The following is a 21,126-nucleotide window of genomic DNA, read 5'->3' as shown; positions in this document are numbered from 1 at the left end:
GCCTCCGTTTCTAGCCCTAAGATCAGCCCATCTTCCCCCCCATTCGTGAGCACCCCTCCTGAGCATTGGTTCCTGCGGCATGTCCTGGGCCCCCGCGCTGTGTCATGGCCCGAGTTTGTTGCTGGGAAGGAGGGAAGGCAAGATCCTGCCCGCAAGGCCGAGCAACCACTGCCAGCAGAGGAACAGACCCCTCCGGGAGGACGTCTGCCACCCCCCTCCGCCCTCCTGCTGCCTGCCGGCTTTCTCTCCCCAACTGAGGTTTGACGTAAGGTTTGCACCTGATGAATGTCCTCTGGGCGAAGTCGGCCGGCCGGTTATGGTACAAACAGTGTTTACATACAAGTTACTCAAAATTCCACAGAAATGGGTTCTTCCCTCAGGCTGAGCACAGCTCTCTCTCGCCCTGGGGTAGACAGCCTCCCCACTGCACAGAAAGTCATCTGAAAGCCCTCCCCGCCGCCGCCCCCACAGCGCGTGAGGAGCCCCACGCGGGCACACAGGCAGTTCACGGCCCGATCGACTGCTCGGGCAGAGGCCGCAGGGCTGGGCCTACAGGCCCCCAGGGGCCCTGCCTCCTCCGTCCTGGGGGGCTCATCCCGAACGTTCTCATCCTTCGATCAGGGATAGTAATGCCCTCCTGTGGGATTGCTGTGAGGATCCCAGACCGCATATATAAAACCGAAACCACAGACGGCAAAGGGCCCCCCATAAAGGGTTTTCTGGAGAAGCGCTTTGATAGGGAGTTGAAATTTCCAAGAAAGAGGTTCTTCAGTCCACAGACATTTTCGGACCACCACTGTGCCAGGCGCCACAGCCCCTAGGAGTGCCTGAGAACATGGGAACAGAGCCCGCAGGGCAAGGAAGGTGCCGGGAACGGGTGGGCAGGAGCTGAGCAGACAACCTCGAGGAGCCGCATGAGGAGCCACGGATGGAGCCGCGCAGCCAGCATTCGCCCCGATCCAGGCACAGGGAGTCACAGAGGGCGCCATCTCCTCTGCCCTCGGTGGGGTGGGGGGGGGGGGTACTGAGGTGGACGGAAGGGCCACGGGGAGACTCACCAATGGGCTGAGCCCGGGACGATGTGGGTGCAGCCAGTGCATCCTGTCTGCCAGCAAGGAGGGTGGTCCTGTGGCTTAGAGGCAAAGACTCCCTATCGGCAACACAGGGAGGTGTGCAGGGCACCTGCGCCAACGTGGCAAGATGTCCCCAATCCCAGGCTGGTTCCCTGGAGCGGAGAGGCGTGGTCGCAGACGGCACCCCCAGAAATGGCTTAGCGCCTTAGGGTGGCCTGAGCCAGGCATGGCTGGGCCAAGGCCACCCTCGGATGCACCTGGTGGCAGGAGGGCAAGGGACAAGCTTGAAGTGCCACTGTCAGGCCCAGGGAGGCTGGCAGGCGTTGGATTTTCCATTCAGCAAGAGCCTCTCCTGGAATATAAATTCATGGTATGTCACATCCACACGTGAGCCTGGAGGGCTTTTCCTGCTTCCAAACGAGGCAAAGTCATATCTTCCACGACCAAGAACTTCCACATCGATCCTCAGCTCCTTTTTAAACAGATGACATGCTACAGTTCCAATGTGTATCAGTGCCTGCATGCGTAAACGAAATCCCGCGGAGGACCATTCAGCCACCAAAAGGCTGGAGGACCGCTGCATGCTGCGGCAGGATGGACCTTGCGCATCTTACGCCGCGTGAAATAAGCCGGACACAAAAGTCACATACTATATGATCCCGTGTTTATGCAATGCCGAGGTAAATGTGTGGAGCCCCAAACCAGAGGCTGTTTGCCCCGGGGAGGGGGAGGGGGGATGTGGGAATGACTGCTTCATGGGGCGGGGTTTGCCCCTGGGGTGATGAACATATTTTGAAACTTGATATAGGTGATAGTTGCACAACATCGTGAATGTCCTAAGGGCCATTGAATGGGCCACTTTAAAATGGTTCATTTTACGATTTTATGTTATGTGAATTTCACCTTCTTTTTTTTTTTTTAGTTGGCAGATGAAAAAGACTGACCGCTATCCTGGATGCTGTGGTGCAGTCAGGGCCCCCCGCGGGAAGGAAGAGGGACTTACTCCCCCCACAGCTAGGGTGCTGCCCACAGAGGGGCCTGGGTTGTCAGCCCCCGCCCCAATACCACACCCGATACCTGACTGACTGGGGAGGAGGAGGAAGGGTGGATATAAGGCCCTTCCCCTTTGCCCCTCTGGGGCCACCCAGCCTCAGTCTGCTGAGACTGCACCCCAGCACCACTGCCCCCTCCCCCCTCTGCCCTTCCCTTCCCAGGTGCGGATCCCCCTCCCCAGCTCCCCCAGCACACTCCTGCGTGCTGCCCTCCATCTCTGAACCCCGTCAGCTTGCCAGGGACCCACTGCAGTAGAGTTTTGGCTCTGAAAACCTTACGTACCCACACAAAGCGGTGGGACGATAATCCGGACCACTTGGGGACCCGAGGCCAGAAGGTTCTCTGTGTCATCATGTAGAACAGACTGTGAGGGTCCGGGGTGCCTCCGGTGTTTCTGTTTTTGTCACCTGAAGAGCAGGTTTGCAGAGAGGGCCCTGTCCTGGCATTTCGGTTTTCACAGTTGCTCTGGGACCCCTGCCAGGACAGGGCCTCTGGCTGGGAGAACTTTGGAAAGACATTCACCCAACCAGCCTGATCCCCCAGGTTACTTGTTTCCAAGGCTTTTAAAAATAGAAGTGTGAAAACCGTTTAATTGCCAAGAAGCTATGGGGTTCCGTGCTTCTGTGGCCAGGGTCAAGTTGGAAGGCAGCCTTGGAAATGGAGGAGGAAAACAAGGCCTTGTTTTTCCCGCTTGCCTGTGACTCAGACGGGGCCGGCCAACGTCATCTCGGGCCAGGCGGAGTCACGTGCTGAGCAGCGGGCACTGGCAGGCTGGTGCTGGTGCTGTAATTCCTCAGGGCGCCGGAGGCTTCCGGAGCGGCCTCCCCTTCCTGCCCCGGAGCCGGGAGCAGAGGGCGTGATTGCCCAGTAATCGGGGTAGAGCTGGGAAGTGGCATCCTGGGAACTCAGGCAAGGAATGAAATCACAACCTTAAAGTTTCTGCAACTTATCTTCAAAAAGAAAACATCAGAGTCGCCTCTTGCCACAGGTCCGAGCAGGTTTCTTTAAAGAGCATTTTAAGGGCCTGGGATAAAGCCGGATAACGTATCAAGAATTTACTTAAAAGGCAGCAATTTGAAACGTGTGATATTTTGCAGGATCGGGGTTGACGTTTACTTTGGTGGAAGTTATGAGGGCAGAGTCAGCTGAGCAAAGGATGGTGTAAACCAGATATCACTGCGGTGGAGAATAAACAGGCTTTTCCAGAACCATAAAAATCTTCCATTTCAATACAGTAACTGATAAGCTAATGATAAACCATTTTCACGTCTTCATTAAAAACCCCGAAGGAGGGCGGGAGGATGGGTTAGCCTGGTGATGGGTATTGAGGAGGGCACGTTCTGCATGGAGCACCGGGTGTTATGCACAAACAATGAATCATGGAACACTACATCAAAAACTAAAGATGTAATGTATGGGGATTAACATAAGAATTAAAAAAAAAAAAAACCTCAGCGATTCCCAGTAAAAAAAAAAAACAACAAAAAAAACCCAAAGGAGTTTTCCTGCCTGAAATTTATCTCCCCTAAACTCTTCCACGCCCTCGAAGCGATAAAGCTGTTTCGTTCAAAAGATGTACGTTCAGATTTCATTTTACTGGTTCGGTGACGTTTCCGCCACTTGAGTGAGACAGTAGTTGGTAAAAGGCCACACCAGTTATTGAAAACAGTGATACGCTGACGATTTTGAGAATAATCTGAAATCATATACATGACGTTATTTTAGGCGAGGGGTTAGGTCAGTTTTGTCGGTGGGAACGCAATCTTGGGACTCGGTGCCCTTGGCTGCATATCTGGAAGGTCACACTTCGTGACGTGGCCCGTGACGGTACGTGCACACACCGGTACGGTGTCCAGCTCCTTGTCGAGGATAAATTATAGTGTCTACCCAGAGGATGGTGGACACCAGCAAGCTCCTTGCCTTCCTGACACCATCCCTCTGGGAGCTTGGACCTGACTCTCGGCGGGGGGTGGGGGGAAGCAGGGAGCCGCGGGCCCATTCCCCAGACGTGTGACTTGGAGATGGTCTCTTCCTTCTTATCTTCAGGGTCCCTACTGAAAACTCCAGGCCGAGCTGACATTTTCACACCTTGAAAATGCCTTCCCCGTTGCCGTATAGCTCTAATTAGGAAAATGTTCTCTAGTTTCTCATCCTTGGCTTTGAAAAATGCACACACACACACACACACACACAATCAGAAAGCCTCTGGTTTGAGGAAACACTGAGTAGTTATCTTGGTGACTTGCTTAAACACAGCCTTTCTCACTGCTGGAGAGTACTGTCCGGGAATATGGCCCGTGCAGCCACCGAGCCCTGGGCCCAGAAGGGCCCCACAGTTGGCTCAGCACTCTGCTGTCACATTGGATGAAACTTGAAGACATTCTGCTCAGTGGGATAAGCCAGACACAAAAGGACAAATGGGGCCTGCTTCCATGTGTATGAGGTACCGAGAATGGTCACGTTCATGGACACGGGGAACAGAGTGGTGGTTGCCGAGGGCCTGGGGCCTGGGGAAGCGGGGAGTTATTATTTAAGGGGTACAGAGTTTCAGTTTGGGAAGATGGAAGAGTCCTGGAGATGGACGACAGTGATTGTGCAATATGAATATAGTTGATGCCGCTGAATTGTACACCCCAAAAGGGTCAAAACAGCAAATTTTATGTTGTATATTTTGTACCCCAGTAAAAACAAAAACAGAATTCTGCTGCTGTTTTGAAATTGTTCTTCTTTTAACAAGGGGTCCCTCATGTGCGTTTTGCACTGGGAAGTTGTGTGGCCGGAACTGAGTGGGGCTTCTGGAAGTTAGTTCTGGGGTTAGAAGATCTGAGTTCTGAGTCGCTCTATGGGAAGGGGCCTGAGATTCTGCATTTCTAACAAGCTTCCTGGTGTTGCTGATGTCGTGGACCGCGGCCCACCCTCTGCAGCAGAATGGAGCAGTGAGATCTGGTTCGGATCCCAGGAAAGTTCCGGGCACGGTTCCTAAGGACCATAGTCGGTTTTGAGGAGGGCATGACTTCTGAGGTCCTTTTGGTGGCCACAGGACATACTGAAATGTGAGCCAAACCCTTTGCTGCTCCCCCGCATCGGGCAGTAAAGTCACCACCGTCTTGCAGCCCTCCAGGGCCCCTTTGCTGATTTGGTGAATGGGATCCCTGCCACACTTCCATCTCCAATCCAGTTCTTTGCTGCCTCTGGCAAAACAGGGAACTGCCCCCAGGGGTGAGTCCTGATGTCAGGTCTGCCTCAGCAACCCCCTGCACATCCTAACCTCTCTTGCAGCCCTGGAACTCATCAATTAGGTCTTGGGAAACATCCATAGCCCTGAGGCTTGGCTGGGCCTTGCCTGTGGCCCTACTCAAAACACTGGCCTCCGTCTCAGTGGGGCTGGGTTCCCCTAGAGCCCCTACCCGGCGCAGTCCATTGTGTGTGCCCCGGGACCCCTGAAACCAGCCCGGGGAAGCTCAGAGTTCCTCCAGGATCTCTCTGTCTTTCTGACCCCCGATTTCCTAAAGAGCTTCTGGAAACAAAACACTGCAAATAATAAAAGTAATAGTAGCCCACTGTGCCCGTTGTTGACTTCCTGCCTCTCAGATTCCTGCCTCCCTTCTGCCTGCTCTGTGAGGTTAACTACGGGCCCTGTGAATGCCCCCCCCCCCCGCCCCCGACCCCGGCAGCTGGCGCCAAAGCTCTGTGGGGAGAGGGCACTGGAAAGACATGAGGAGGAGAGGGTCTGGCTGTGGTGCGCTCGGGTGCAGGCCCCTGCGGGCAGCCTCCGTGGCTTCATCGGGTCCACCTTCCACTTCCCAAACCCCTGGCGCCGCACCCACGCGGGCCTCCCGCGGCGCGAGGCGGCCAACAGCTCCCAGGACCATCAGCAAACCCGTGCCCTCTTGGCTGACACCTTCCTACACAACTTTCCCCAGCCTCCCAGAAGGCACATTTCCAGCAAGTTCCACCGCCGTGACACCATGGTGACTTCTCTGGCCCCCAGTGGGCCCAGCTGTGCCCCCTACAGCAAGGTCTGGTGTGGCGGCCCTTCCCTGGGTGTGTCATCTCAGCCTGCAGCTCCGCGACTGTTCCTGTCATCTGCTCTTCCTATACTCCTTAGTGTTACTCCAATCCTCTGTTACACTTGGTAAGTCTTTATGTTAAACCTTCCCTGTTCAGATGACTGTGGGGTTTTCTCTCCTGATTGGACCCTGACTGACAGACCAACATAGTAACATTTATATAGCATCGACTCGGTACCAGGTACAGTTTTAAGCAATAGGTGAAATATTTAAGATATATATTCATTTAAGTCTCAAAGGCAATAGGTACTTTCATTATCCCAGTTTATGAGTGGAGAAACTGAGGCACGAGAGGTGACCTTTTCAGGAACTCTTCTTCCTGGTGTCGAATATATCCACCCTATGAGTGGGGTAGACTTTGGCTCACTCCACAAGGCATCAGCAACACCTTTGTCATATCCCTGAGTGCCTGTCACTGTGCCGGGCCCATCACTGGGCTCTGTAATACTTCATTACTGTTCGTATTGCTCGTTCGCTGATGATCTGAGGGGAGGCTGGGCCACACTGCGAGCAGGGTCTCCCTTGTTGCCACAAGCCGGGAGAGGCAGGACGGGCCTTGGTGGAGGGTGCTGGGTCACACGTGAGCTGGCAATTTCAAAGTTCCTCCTACTTCAGGATTTTACGATTCGGGGTGCCTGGGTGGCTCAGTCGTTAAGCATCTGCCTTTGGCTCAGGTCATGATCCCAGGGTCCTGCTCCGCAGGGAGCCTGCTTCTCCCTCTCCTGCTCCCCCTGCTTGGTGTTCCCTCTCTCGCTGTGTCTCTCTCTGTCAAATAAATAAAATCTTAGGAAAAAAAAGATTTCACAACTCACTGAAGTCGCAAGGGTTTGCATACTGGTTTCATGGAGGGCATTTTGGGGGGCAGTGATTCCTGCCCTACTTCTGCTACCAAAACCATGAAGAACCCAGGTTGGTCTCAACTTACCCAGGGCTACCCCCGGGGCATTGGGACCACCAGAGACGGGAAGGCTCTCCAGACAGAACTGCAGGTGAGGGGAGCCCCAGCAGAGCCTAACCCTGAGTTCCAGGCAGAGCTCCATCTGGTGCGTCTGAGGGCTGGCAGCTTCCAGGGCTTAGCATCACTGGCTGCTCTGGGTGAGGAAGGAAGGAAGCGATAAGAAGTGTGTTTTGGGTGGAGGTGCCTGAGAACAGAGACAGAAGAAATGCGGAGTGGAAGAACAGTGTGGGGCCTGTTCCCTGTCTGCCCCAGGAACTAAGTCTGTTCCTTGTGAAGATTTTTTTCCCTTTTTTTAAAAAAGATTTTATTTAAAGTTTTTTGTTTTTTTTTTTTTAATTTGACAGAGAGATTGACAGCAAGAGAGGGAACATAAGCCGGGGGAGTGGGAGAGGGAGACGCAGGCTCCCCGCCGAGCAGGGAGCCCGATGCGGGGCTCGATCCCAGGACCCTGAGATCATGACCTGAGCCGAAGGCAGACGCTTAACTGACTGAGCCACCCAGGCGCCCCTCACTCTGGGTTTAAACTCTGCATCCAGGGCAGCTGGGGGCGGGGGGTGCATTGGTATTTTGTACCAGTGACTCCGGGGCGGAGTGGCAATCAGGATGGGACTTAGCGTTCCTCCGAAACCCAGTGCATCTGGAGACCTAAGCAGAGAGGTTTGCTTTGAAGGAGATGACACAGCTGCTGGAGCATCCCCTCCCTCATCTCCCTCAGCTTCCATCCCTGGGCGGGGGTGCGGAGAGAGCATGCGGGCAGGGTTAAGGGAGGGCCAGCAAGGCTCCCAGCCAGGATGGGTAGGATTAAGAAGTGATCCTCCGGCTCTTTCTGATTTTACTAGCAGAATTGATGGGCTCCGAACAGAGATCTGGAAGTGTAGTAATGGAAAGGAGCGCCAACTTGGAAAATGCCGAACAGTATTTTATCTTAAAATATATATGTGTGTTTAATTTGCATTTGGTTTTGGAATACTGGGAATAATGCTTTTTGGAAAACATTAATCTTCCGCCACTTTATTCCTCTTCCGGCTTTTTGAACAACTTGACTCTGAGGAAGCACCAGCTAGATGAGTGGGACAAAAAAACCCTGGGGGGTGGTCGTGGGGTGGCAGAGCGGGAGGCCCCTTGGAAGTTAGCATCTTTTCAAAAATGTTCCACCCCAGCACTGGATAAGCATAGACTAGGTTTGTAAAAGTTGCCTCTATGAGGGCGCCTGGGTGGCTCAGTTGGTTGAGCGACTGCCTTCGGCTCAGGTCATGATCCTGGAGTCCCGGGATCGAGTCCCGCATCGGGCTCCCTGCTCGGCAGGGAGCCTGCTTCTGCCTCTGACCCTCCCCCCTCTCATGTGCTCTCTCTCTCTCTCATTCTCTCTGTCTCAAATAAATAAATAAAATCTTAAAAAAAAAAAGTTGCCTCTATGAAAATAATCCCCTAGGAGATTCTTCATAAATTCAATTCATGAATTTGGAGTTGTAGCAGTTGAATAATTATTGGCACAAGGATCTGACCTTTTGCTTGGAAAGGCGAGTGATGTCTGGGTTGAGGCACTGGGGGCTGGCTGGTAGGTTGGGGGGGATGGGGCATGCTGCTTTCTATTGTAATTTTTATACCGGAGTAAAAAAAAGTATCCATCAATTCAGATCAAGGGGCTAAGGCTAAGTCCTTCCCATTGATAATAATTATTTCACAAGTGTCAAGAGACAGTCTTCTCAAGGGCTGGCCGAGTGGACCCATCTGAGGAGAACCTCCTTCTCCCCCAGCAAGTGTCCCCTCTCCCGGCCTCCATGCTGGGCACGCCTCAGAGCGCTTAGCCTATTAAGAGCCATGGTTCCCATCATCCTACCCCATGGGCCCCAAAGATGTCTGTCCTGCCTGTCACTTATCACATTGTCACCTTTGATGGGCTCAGATTCTGTAGTTCTGTCAACCATTTCTGTGCATGGAGATGGAGGTGTCATCCCCCCAGTTCAGATGTTGAAGGCCTAACACCCCCCCACACACACCCAGTACCACAAAATGTGACTTTATTTGGAGATAGGGCCCTTGAAGAGGTAATTATGCTAAAATGAGGTCACCGGCATGGGATCTAATTCAGTGACTGGCATCCTTCTAAGAAGAGGAGATCGGGACACGCATAAGAAGAGGGGTGGCCGTGTGAAGATAGAGAGGACAGTGGACCAGCGACAAGCAAGGGAAAGACGCCTCAGAAGAAACGAACCGGCCAGCACATTGATTTGGGATTTCCAGCCTCCAGAGTTGTGGGAGAATAAATTTCTGTTGTTTAGCCACCCAGTCTGGGGTACTTTGTTATGGCAGCCCAAACACACTAACACAGTGGGGGAGGTAACAAAGTGGGTAGGGAAGAAGCCTCTAGAACCCTGAGATGGCCAGGGCTGAGGACACTTAGGAGGGTGGCATGTAGAAAGAAGAAAAGCCTCCGAGGTTTGGACTGGGAGGCTGCCTGGGGGCAGGTCTGGGATCTGGAGGAAGGGCAGCAGGAAGACAGAGCCAGGATTCCAAATAGATCAACGGGGGGAGGGAGTACTGGAAGGGCTTGCCTGCTCTCCCCACCCACCAACGTCCTGATACACTGTCCCTCCATTCCAAAGGGGGTCGAACCTGTAACTACCAGGAACATGAAGGAATAGCCAAAAGTACATAAGAACCATTTCCTAAGATGGGAAACACAAGCCAAGGTTCTGTTTGTTCTCTGGCAATGTAAACATCACACATTTTTATTAAGAGAGAAAATGAAAAGCAAAGACTCCACATGAGGCTCTCCAGAGAGAGTCCTATCACAGCCATGTTCAAGGAATCTGGCCTTCGCCCCCACCGTAGCCCTGCAGGCCCTCAGATAGCTGCCCAGGTGGATGGCCATGTCCAGGGGCGCATTAGGACTTCGGGGGGCCCTGAGCACCCTTTTCTACATCAAAATAATATTTAGAGTTATATTTTACAACTGTGTTGGTATAAAGATGAATGTGCTAATACTGTATATCAAAAATTTTTTTTTTTAAGATTTTATTTATTTATTTCAGAGAGAGAGAATGAGAGAGAGCACATGAGAGGGGGGAGGGGCAGAGGGAGAAGCAGACTCCCCGCCGAGCAGGGAGCCCGATGCGGGACTCGATCCAGGGACTCCAGGATCATGACCTGAGCCGAAGGCAGTCGCTCAACCAACTGAGCCACCCAGGCGCCCTATCAAAATATTTTCTTAAGCCTAAAAGTTTATGTCTTCCTTCTGATTTTAAAATAAAACATTCCCGGAGGGCCCCTCCAGTGCGCTGGGCCCGGGCACTGAACCTACTCAGCCTCCTGGGTGAATGTGCTCTGGTCCTGGTGTGAGGGGCCCTGGAGCTCCGAGGGGACAGGCTGGGCACCAGGGTTGGGGAGAATGGGCTCTGGCCCTTGGAAGATGGAAAGCCAGGCTTGGTTGTTGGTAGAACCTGGGCAGAGAGTGAGGCACAAGGGGCCAGGACCAGGACCCTGTCATTGGCTGCTGCGTGGTCCCCAGAGCAAGTGGAAGGAGAGCCTGGCGTGATCTGCAGGGATGGCACCTTGATGCTGCCTCGCTTGCCCTTCTCCCCTAGGGGGCGTCGAGTCCCCTTCAGAGAGGCGAGGCTGGCCCCGAGCCTGGGCGCCGGCCGAAAGGTGGGCCCGGTGTGGGGGGAGGGATGGGGGTGGAGCTTCGGGGCAGGACGTGGGCGGTGCACAGGATGTGGTGTGGCTGCACCCCGCTGGCTGTAACCCAGCAGAGACTTACTCTGTGTCTTCCCCAGTACCCAGCACTGGTCTGGCCTGTGGACCGCTGAGAGGTTATTTTTGATTGATCGCCACTAAGTTTGTGTCCACATGACCGTAACCTCAACCAGCCCCCAGACCGAACCTCCTGCCCAATGGTCACAACGGTTGCAAGTAGCAGGGGGCGCCCCAGCGCTGGACATTCGAAGCGGCTGGGCGAGGGGGGTGAGTCCCGGGCCTGGGTGGCGGGAGGAGGGCAGGGGCTCCAGGAAAACTGGGGGTGGAGGAAAAGGCCGGAGGGCTCAGAGACTGGGATTTACCGCGACGCTGAGGCAGCAGCCCGCGGAAGCAGCTTCGGTCTAGAAAGCCCTCCCAGGCAGGAGAGGGCCAGTTTAAAAAATAAATCAAATGTTAAAAATAACTCATTATCCCCCTCACCTCAACCCCACCTCTGAAAAGTCCTTTCCCATCCTGTGATCTCTGTCCCCAGACTCCTTCTTGCTTCCTCCCTGAAGGGCAAAGAACAGCTCCAGGTGAGTCCAAGAACGCACACACCAGGGTCATGAATGATGGGGTGGGGGTGGTGAGCTAACCCTCCCTTCTGAACTCTGTGGATCCCGACAGCCTTCCCGATGGCTTGTCTTTGTCAAAACATGAACAAGGAGTAGGGGCACCTGGGTGGCTCAGTCGTCAAGCGTCAGGTCATGGTCCCAGGGTCCGGGGACGGAGCCCCGCATCGGGCTCCCTGCTCCGCGAGGAGTCTGCTTGTCCCTCTCCCCTTGCTTGTGCTCACTCGCTCTCTCTCTCTCAAATAAATAAATAAAATCTTTAAAAAACAAACAAACCCATAAACAAGGAGGAAAAAGGATAGGATCACCCTTCAGAGGGGCCACCCCTGAGGACTGCAGGAGGTTGCGTAAGGCTGCCCCCCCACCCGTCGCCTGGGGGGTTGTCCACGTGGCCCTGGCAGCTGCTGGGGAACAACAGGAGGGAACAGTCAGGTGGAACAGTCGGAGGCGGGTGCAGAGAAGCAAAGGGAGCGTGTGTAGGAAGCTCAGGGCAGAGACAGGCAGAGCAAGTACTGAGACTCTGAGAAACCTCCAACAATGGCCCGGTTCTTTCATAAGCTCCCAGATTGCAACATTCACTTTGAAAGCTTGGTAGGGAATTAGGCTGGGTCAGGAAAAGTGGGGTGTCAGAGGGAGAAGTATGGGTCAGGGCCTCACCTCTAAGGCCTGGGCCTAGTCCTCGCCTCTCCTCAACTTTCTCACAGTTTACACAGATGGAATATGAAGCCCAGACAAGTTCAGTAATTTGCTCAGGGTCACACAGCAAGCTGGCAGAAAAGTCTGGAATGCAAGATCCAGATAACTGGCCTCCCAGTCTAGCGTTCTTTGTTAAGATTCGTTGAGCCATTCAGAGACAGAAGAAAGCCCATCTCCATCTGATATTGGTCTCCAGGGTGATTTCTCAGGTGTTTGATTCCCACCACCTTTTTTATCATCCCCCAAATCACTCCACACAGCACATCTCAGCCAAGCTCCTCTGTAGCTCTCTCGACCTGACTGCCTCCCTCTCTGCTGGCCAGGCTGTGCCTCCAATGGGCTTTTGGCATTCTGCCTCCTCACCTCCCTTCTCTTCTGCAGGGTTCACAGGACAGAATCCAGGCTAACACCAGCCCGGCCCCAGATGGCCCCCTCGCAGGGCCCTCACTCCCTGGGTCTGGCGGAGACCAACACCAACAGCCACACGGTGGACCTCGAGGTGACCCCTGCAGGTGGTTTCATGTGTTTTTTGATCATTCCTGATCATCAGACTTAGCCTTTGCTGGTGCTCAGTGCTCAGTGCTGGAAACCTTCCAGCAACCTTCTTGGTTGGCCAAGCTGTTACCCACACTTCACAGATGAGAAGCTGAGGTTTAAAAGTGTTGAGTGGAATGAGGGACAAGGGACAAATCTTCCTTACAGAAGAATTCCAAATATAGATGTGAAGACCCTTCTCTCGAAGAGGGGTGGCTGAATTCCCCGGTCCTCGAAGGTGGACTGGATTTAGTGATGACTGGATTTAGTGACTGGCTTCAAAGTCATAGAAGGTGGAAAGGGGAGATGGTAACGTTGCAGGGGAGACGCCCTGCAGACACCACGTTCACCAGGTGGTCAAGGTGACATCACCAGGGAGGCCGTGTTGATGGCAGGTAACCCCTCACATGATGTGGTGAGGGACTTCGCCTCCCTGGTATTCTTCCTCCAAATCCATAACCCCAGTCTAATTGGGAGAAAAATGCCAGAAAAATCCAAATCTAGGTTCGTTCTACAAAATACCTGCCTAATACTCTTCAAAGTGTCAGAGTCGTGAGAAAACAAGGAAAGATGGAGAAATGGTCATAGACTGGACATACAGTAAAATGCAGCCCATTATCATGGTTTTTGGATCATGGAACAGAGAAAGGACCTAAGCGGGAAAAAATGCTGGTGTCTGAATAAAATTGGCCGTTTAGTTACTTATAATGTTCCACTGTTAATTTCTTAGTTTTAATAACTGCCACGATTATGTGGTTTTGTGATTTTATTAATATTAGACAAAGCCGGATAAAGGATCCAAGGGAACTTTCTGTGCTATATTTGCAACTCTTCTGCAAATCTAAAATTACTGAAAAGAAAAAGTCAAACAGAAAAAAGATGAAGACCCAAGGGCCCAAGCCAAGTCAGGATTCAAACCCAGATCCCTGACTCTTTAAATAAAGCCTTTGATCTTAACGACTGCCCTTGGTGTCTTCAAATAATGTTACCTGCTGTTTAGTGAGTGTTGCATTCTAGGCACTTTTATATAAATTATCTCCCAAACAAGTCATCCCTTGTTTTGCAGGCGTTTTCTCCTCCTGTGGATGGCAGTTTCTTCAAGGGATGGAGCCTTTTCAGTAGGAGTAAAAGTCCTCACATTCAGATTCAATCGCTAGCTTATTCATAGGCTCTCTCTCTCTCTCTCTCTCTCTCTCTCACGTGCACACACACACAATACACTCTCTCTCACACACACTCTCACAAACACAGCCAAACACTTACACAGATGTGTGCTTAGGATGGTATAACTTGCCTCTCTTGTTTTCTAGTGAGTAGGGGATCATCCTGCTTCCCGGTCCAAAGAGATATTGGGGTGCTGTCCCAAAGATGCAAATAAGGACTTTCAGTTCCTTGGAAACAGGGGATCCCATTTTGGATATGGCTCCAGCCATCAGCACCCCCAGCAGCCCCTCCTGTCAAAGGCAGACCAGTAAGGGAGGGATTCCCTAGGAGCCCTTCTGTGTTGCTTCCAGCCCCTAGCTGGGTCCTCCTCTTTGTGAGGGCTTTCCAGAGTACATTGTATTTAAAAGCAATGACCCACCTCCTCTTTCAACCAACGGGGCTGTTGGAAGTTTTGCATTTGTTGTTCTCAGATGCATCGGGAGAATAACCACCTGCTGGCTGGAGGGCAGATGGAGTCCAAGGCCGGGATTTGGTCTCTTTGCAGGAGGCTTGGAATGGAGACCCTCTTTGGGTAGAGAATATTTCTGGGTAACCCCCCCATAAAGGTAAATGAAACACCCCCCTCCCCGTTCCATCGCCTCTCCATCGCTCTGAGCTTCCTCATCTCAATCTCACTTCGACTGCCCTCAGAGGAGGAGCACGCTCTTCCCCGGAGCCCTGTGTGGGCCCCCACGGTGCGCCCCCGGTGCCCCCCGGTGCCCCCCGCACCTCCTGTGTGCCGTCCGGGCGAGGGGCCGTGAGGCAGAGGGTAGGGATGTGGGAACGGCTGGAAGTTCAGAGACCCCCCATCTTGCTTTCCACAGGCCTTTCGGTCTCTGGATGAAATTGAGACTCATTTAAAATGTTGAAAACGAATCTAATTTATTTAGTTAGTGTAAATAGTCTAATATACTTACTTAGTCTAAATTACTAAATTCTCTGTTCAGTGACTGAGACAACTGTATGACCTTAATCCATACCCACATCTTAACTGACCTTTTCTAAGCCAACTAAGAAGAGTGATTTCTGTTTTTAGCAGGAACAAGGTCGAAGCCAGCATCCACTCAGGTTTAGGGGTCTCATCCGGGTTGGGCATGGGAAGGACTGGGGGGCAGGTCAGAAGGCCATGAGGTAGGGGGGCCGAAGACAGGACACGGTGGGGGCGGGGGCCCGTCAGAACTGAAGCAGGGCCGCCAAGCTCCAAGGGGGCTGAGCGGTTCGTCCTCGTTGCTGCACGAAGGAACGCAAAGGGGGAGCGTGGGAAGGAGGATCTCTCCCTCCCCGATACATGGGATCGGGTGCTGGCAACAGAGAGGAGGCTGGGACAGGGCGTGGAGGGTCCCCCCACGAAGGGTCATCTGGTCACGTGTCACTCTGCCACTCCTGACCCCGGCCACGCTGGGGGCACTGAGGGAAGGCTTGGGTGTCTCTGCTGGGCCCTGGAAGCCTCCCCCGCCAGGTGTGGCGAAACAGGGCAGGATGAGTTCCTGACACACGGAATCATAAGAGATGCAAGTTCACTTTTAAACTGTTTGGGGTCTCTTGCTGCCTGAGTCACCAATTTCCTAAAAGGACTTTGCCTTCCTTGCCGCTTCCGCTGGGCCTCACTGAGCAGTTAGGAGGGGGAGATTGGCCCAGGGGCTCTTACTTATTCAGCGGGGGGCGATCACTGCTGCCTCCCATTGTTCACAGCCATCGGAGGGGAGGGCTCACACCCCAGCCCCCACTCCCAGAAGTCTCCTCCCCGATCTGCAAATACGTGCCCTTTCCCGGGGCTCTGCACACCCCGGAGCCGGGACAAAGGGACATTTAGTTGCACGGTGTCACGTCTTTGAGCGTAATAACATGCAGGTGACGTGCTCGCAGGAGGCTCAGCTGGGTTGCTGCCAGCTCCGGTTGTCTTACGCGGGTTCCATCGGCAGGATCTGATGGCCCTTTCCCCTCTGTCCATCCAGAACAATGCCGAATGACTGGCGAAGCCCCAGTCTGGCAAGAAGAAGAAGTAGGACCGAGGGGAGGAAGAGAAGTTAGAGAAAAGAGAACCACCAAGGAGAAGGGGCACCCTAGTAGATGAGCCATTGAGCGGCCCTGCAGGCTGAGTCCACAGGACTCCAGGCATTGGGTAGCTGGGGTGGAGGGTGCCTGGAATAGGATACAGGGGTTGCCTCAATACGTACACCTCATTCTGCCCTGTGCAATTTGTGTTTGGAAGGTAGGACTTGAACTAGGAATAAAGTCCTAAATTGTACATTTTCTAGACTGTGTGCTTGGCTGGCTAACACAGTAATATTATTTAGCCAAGAACCCTTTCATCTACAAGGAAGGACTCGTACTCAGGAAGACTGGAGTTTTTTTCTGGATATATATACAGAGAGAGAGAGAGCACACAAGTGAAGGGAGGGGCAGAGGGCGAGGGAGAGAGAATCTCAAGCAGACTCTGTGTTGAGCGTGAAGCCCGATGTGGGGCTCCATCTCACAACCCTGAGATCATGACCTGAGCTGAAACCAAGAGCTGGATGCTTAACTGACTGAGCCACCCAGGCTCCCTGAAGGCTGAAGATTTGAAGTGTAGTAATCATGTAGCGTTGTAACTTCGTGTTAACCTACCTGCCTCCCCAACTAGGCAGTGAGCTCCTGGAAGGTAGGGTGACTCCAGCCAGCGCCCTGTGGAGCAGAAGAACTACCCAGCAGAGCCCTGCTGGAATTCCTGACCCACACAATTGGGAGAAATGAGAAATGTCTTGCCACTGAGTAATCGAATGAATGAGGGAATGGACATGGGACTGCGGCTTGTCTGGGAAACCTGATTTATTTCTACAAAGAAGACCGAAGTCAGGGGCTGGAGCCAACTTATAATGCCCTGCTCGTTCAACAGACGTCTAACTCCTGTCTCAGGAGACTCCAAATGGGTTCAAATAGAATTCCGCTCCATTCAGCAACTCTAAGACTCTGTGTGGTACAGTGCATCAGCTTCTGCTCGAAAGCCCCCAACCACGTGAGGCCCCCCAGCCAGTGGTTCTGGCCTGATGCTCTTAGTCTAATTGTCGCCATGGTTGGTCCTCCCTGACACCCTCTTTCCTGAGTTAACTGCTCCCTCCTCAGGTCCCCAGCCTGGGGGGAGGGAGGGGGGTGCTCCTGGCTGTGCTGCCCTATAATTTCTCATTCGCCTCTTGGCTTTTCCTGCTGGTCTCTGCTTCCTTCGCTCCAACTGCCCTCTCCCCCTTCACCACACCCCTGTGATTTAGGGACTATCATTTCCACTTTAGAAGCAAGGCAGTTTATGCTTCGAGAGGCTAAGTCACTTGCCCAGGGTCACCCCATCAGTGGAGGCGACAGCGGGATTCTCCCCCACTTCTTTGGAACCACTCAGCCCCATCTTGCTCGACTGCACCGCCTGTCTGGGCCTGCCATTCTCTTCTCAGTTTATCAAGCAGGGGGCAGTCGTGAGCGCTCCCTTCCCAAAGGCGGACGGTGGAGGGGAGGCTCCTGTCTCTCCTGGCTGGTGGTAAATGGTGCTTTTGAAAATGTGGCTTGGTGAGGTTAAATCTTAATCTGAGAGCTAGGTTGTAGGAAGAGCATGAAATGAGTGGGAGATGGTTTTATGGGGGGGAGGGTCTTTAAAGCAATCCTCAAAACACACACTATTGGGAACTGCCCTCCCCCACGCCTGGGACGCCTGGGTCTCCACTCCAGCCCTGCCCACGCTGCCGTGAGCCTCATTCCCCACTGTATCTCCTGGCCTTTGATGTCGGATAAACCCAATTCATCTCTTTCATATCACTATAAAGGAGCCTCCTAATTACTTTGTTTAGACAGCTTCTTTCCCAAATATTAAACATTTGGTCTTCCCAGGCCCCTCAAGCACTTAACATCATCCAGGTTGTTGCAAAATCCACTTTTCCCCAAACTGGTTGGCAGATGCTTTACATTACCAGCCTCCCTAGGCAAATCTGGACATGTCAACCCCCCCACACGCACATTCCCGCCCCCCCCCCCCCCCGGTGCAGGTTGCTCTAGGATACAGCCCTTCCTCCGGGAGAGGGTCAGTGCAGTCAGGTTCTTAGTCCTGCTGAAACTTCTGGAGAAGTCTTAGGGAAATGGGAATGCTTTCATCACTCAAGGACTCAGGGGTGGCCTGTCATTTGTGAGGAAGGCTTGTGGGAGAAGCTTTGCCCTTGGTGGTGGCAGGTCTGGCACCTAGGCCTGGTGGGGGAAGAGACACTTCCCTGAGTGGCCTATGTCTCTCCAATACCACCTGGTTGGTACCTGGAGGTACGATAGGCCCTCCTTCTCCTTCAAAAAATCACTCTAATCCTGGATCACCCTCTCCTGGACCCAATCTCAAGGGCCCAGCCACCCTTCCCTAGGTAGGGAAGTTGGCTCACATTGCTTCCTCCTTGACAGCTATTAATCTTCTCCCTTCTAATACCTCCCTCCTGGTCCCATGACCCTTCACCACTCGATGTCACGTGCACCACCTGAGCTATGCTCCTCCATGTCACCCTGTCCTGCTGTCTCTCCATGATCTAGGCTGGTCCCCAGAGGGGCTTCCTAGCTTGGGGCTGCTCCCTGGATGTCTCTCCTGTCTCCCTGTGAGTCTCGTTGCTCTGGCTGAGCAGAGAACAGTCTGCTCTCCCCCTGCCAATGTGGGGAGCAGGGAAGCTGTCAGAAGGGACACTTGAGCAAAATCTTTTTCCTTCTTTCCTTTACTCCCCTTCTCCCTCCCTTCCTGCCTTCCAGCCTTCCAGCCTTTCTCCTTTCTTTCAACTTTTTATTATGAAAAATTTCAAACATCACAAAAGCAAAGAGCATAATGAAACCCCACATAACAACTGTCAACTCAAGCCAGCCTTGTTTCATCCGAACCTCCTCCCTCCACCCTACCCCTTCTCCCCACCACTGGACCACACTGGGGCTAATTCCAGGCACCATATCCTTTCCTCTGTAAACACTTCACTGTGTATCTCTAAAAGGCAAGGACTTTTAGAAAAACAACCACAATATCACTTCTAAAAGTATAAACTATTATTTTAATAGCATCAAGTGTCCACCCCGTGTTCAGATTTCCTCAAGTGTCTCATAGCTGTACCTCCTAGTTGGTCGGTTTGGATCAGGATCCAGACAAAGGTCACACGTTGAGTGGGGAGACTTGAAGGGGTTGATGGAGGCCACATTTTGGTGTGGACGTGCGGTGGTTGGGGTGGGGAGGGGGCAGGGCATCCTCTCCATCCCCGCTCTGCTGCTAACCCTCCCGAGCTCCTCACCAGCTTGCCCTTGAACTCTCTCCTCCTTTCCTGGTCAAAATCAGGTTGTGGCGTGGCTTCTTTGCGTCCCCACCGTGGCAGTCACCCCTGGCCAGGGTCCTTGTCTCTCTCTACTGAGTCTACTATCTCTGCCTGGCCACACCGTTGGCAACCCCGTTTGTCGGTCTTCCCGCTGTGATCTCAGCAATGGGGGGGCGGGGCAGTGGGTGCCTGGCACACCATCAGGCCTATTAAATGTGTGCCAGTCGGGGGGCGCCTGGGTGGCCCAGATGGTCAAGCGTCTGCCTTTGGCTCAGGTCATGATCCCAGGGTCCTGGGATCAAGCCCCACATCAGGCTCCTGGCTCAGCAGGGAGCCTGCTTCTCCCTCTCCCTCTGCCTCTCCCCCTCCTCATGCTCTCTCTCTCTCTGTATCTCTGTGTCTCAAATGAATAAATAAAAATCTTAAAAAAAAAAAAGTGTGCCAGTGGGGAAAGAAGAGGTGTGCAAGTCATCCTTTTTTGATTTGCTGCGCCCTGGGCTTGCTTTCATTAGGGGGGTTTGGAGGTGCCTCCTGTGTTCCATGCACCTCTGAATTCCTCAGTGAATTCTCATAATCATGTGAGCTACTGTGATTATTATTTATCCCCATCTTACAGCAGAGGGAATTGAAGCTCTGAATGGTGGTTTAGTCAGATCTCAGGGGTGCTAAGTCGTAGGTCCCTCCTATCTCACATAGCCCTCCCCACTACCAGTGAAGAGCCATTTGGGCTGTCAGTCCTGGCTGGAAAGTTCTAGAAAATGCCAGTAATAGAGCAAGAGGTCTCCTGCTTCCCAGCTGCAGGAAATGGTTCTTTTGCTATCTCTACCCCGGTCTCAGGGCGAATACCCCTTTCCCCATCCAACCTTTCTCCCCCAGCCCAATGGAGCTGAGTTCTCCTCTGCTGGCATCCTCAGCCCCCAGTGGATGAGCAAGCCTAGAGCAGATACTTCAAAGCCTCCTGCTTAATTGTGCCTTCCTGTGCATCATTAGGGAGGGAGCAAAGCAAAAAAATTAAACACGCATTTTCATAGGAGATCCTTGCAGGAAGGCAGCCCCTCCTCAGCATTGTTTGTACTGGGGAGCTGGTCGCCCCAGGTTTGGACTAGGCAGGACGCCCTCAGCTGCTAGGACATGTTTACCTGCTTCTTCCTCGGTTTCCCGCTCCTCCCCCTCCAGCCCTGGACAGGAAGAAGGTCAGTGGTTCTCGGGAAAGAATAGTTCCTTTGTGTTTTCTTTCTTTTCTTCCTATGCCTAATTAGGAATTATGCTTGGGAATCAAGCTAATTAATCTCTGCCAGCCCGGGGTGAGATCAAGCTCCTCACACTATCAGCGTTGATCAATAACTCACTGCTGAGAATCTGAAAAACAACTCTGCCCCTTTCAGCACAGGCTTTAATGAGGATGAGGTGGAATGGCCTGGGGGAGGCCTGCAATGAGTAGGTGTGGTGCCCCAGTCTGACGGGATGGAGGTGTCAGGAAAGAGGATCCTCTAGCCTGCACCTTTGAGTGTGAGGTGGCCCCCATGGGGCAGGGCTTTCGAATGCCCGAGGCCCTACAAGGCAGAGGTTGGAGCTTCGTTACTGTGCTTTGAGACACCATCCAATTTCTCCGAGCTGCGAGGGTGGTCACTGGGAGCACTCAGAAGATGGAGAAAAACCATCATGGCAAATGACTGGGTCATATTTCAGGTCAAGGTGGTCCAGAGGCCCTGCCACAGACTGCTCCCAACACGGGGCTGCCACCTTGGCCCATCAAGGACCAACGGTCGAGAAGAGAGTCGGGCTTGAAGAAAAAAAAGGGCTGTTGAAGGCCAGGGAAATGGGAGAAAGCAAAAACAAACAAACAAACAAAAAAACCCCAAAAACTCATAGGGTCCCTAGGGATCCTGCCTGGGAGCAGGGGAAAAGGGGTCTGTTTAGAGCTTCTAAAAAAAATCTGTGCTGTCC

Source organism: Neomonachus schauinslandi, chromosome 9, assembly GCF_002201575.2.
Source record: "Neomonachus schauinslandi chromosome 9, ASM220157v2, whole genome shotgun sequence".
Classification (NCBI taxonomy): Eukaryota; Metazoa; Chordata; class Mammalia; order Carnivora; family Phocidae; genus Neomonachus; species Neomonachus schauinslandi.
Note: the sequence above shows the minus strand (reverse complement) of the source record.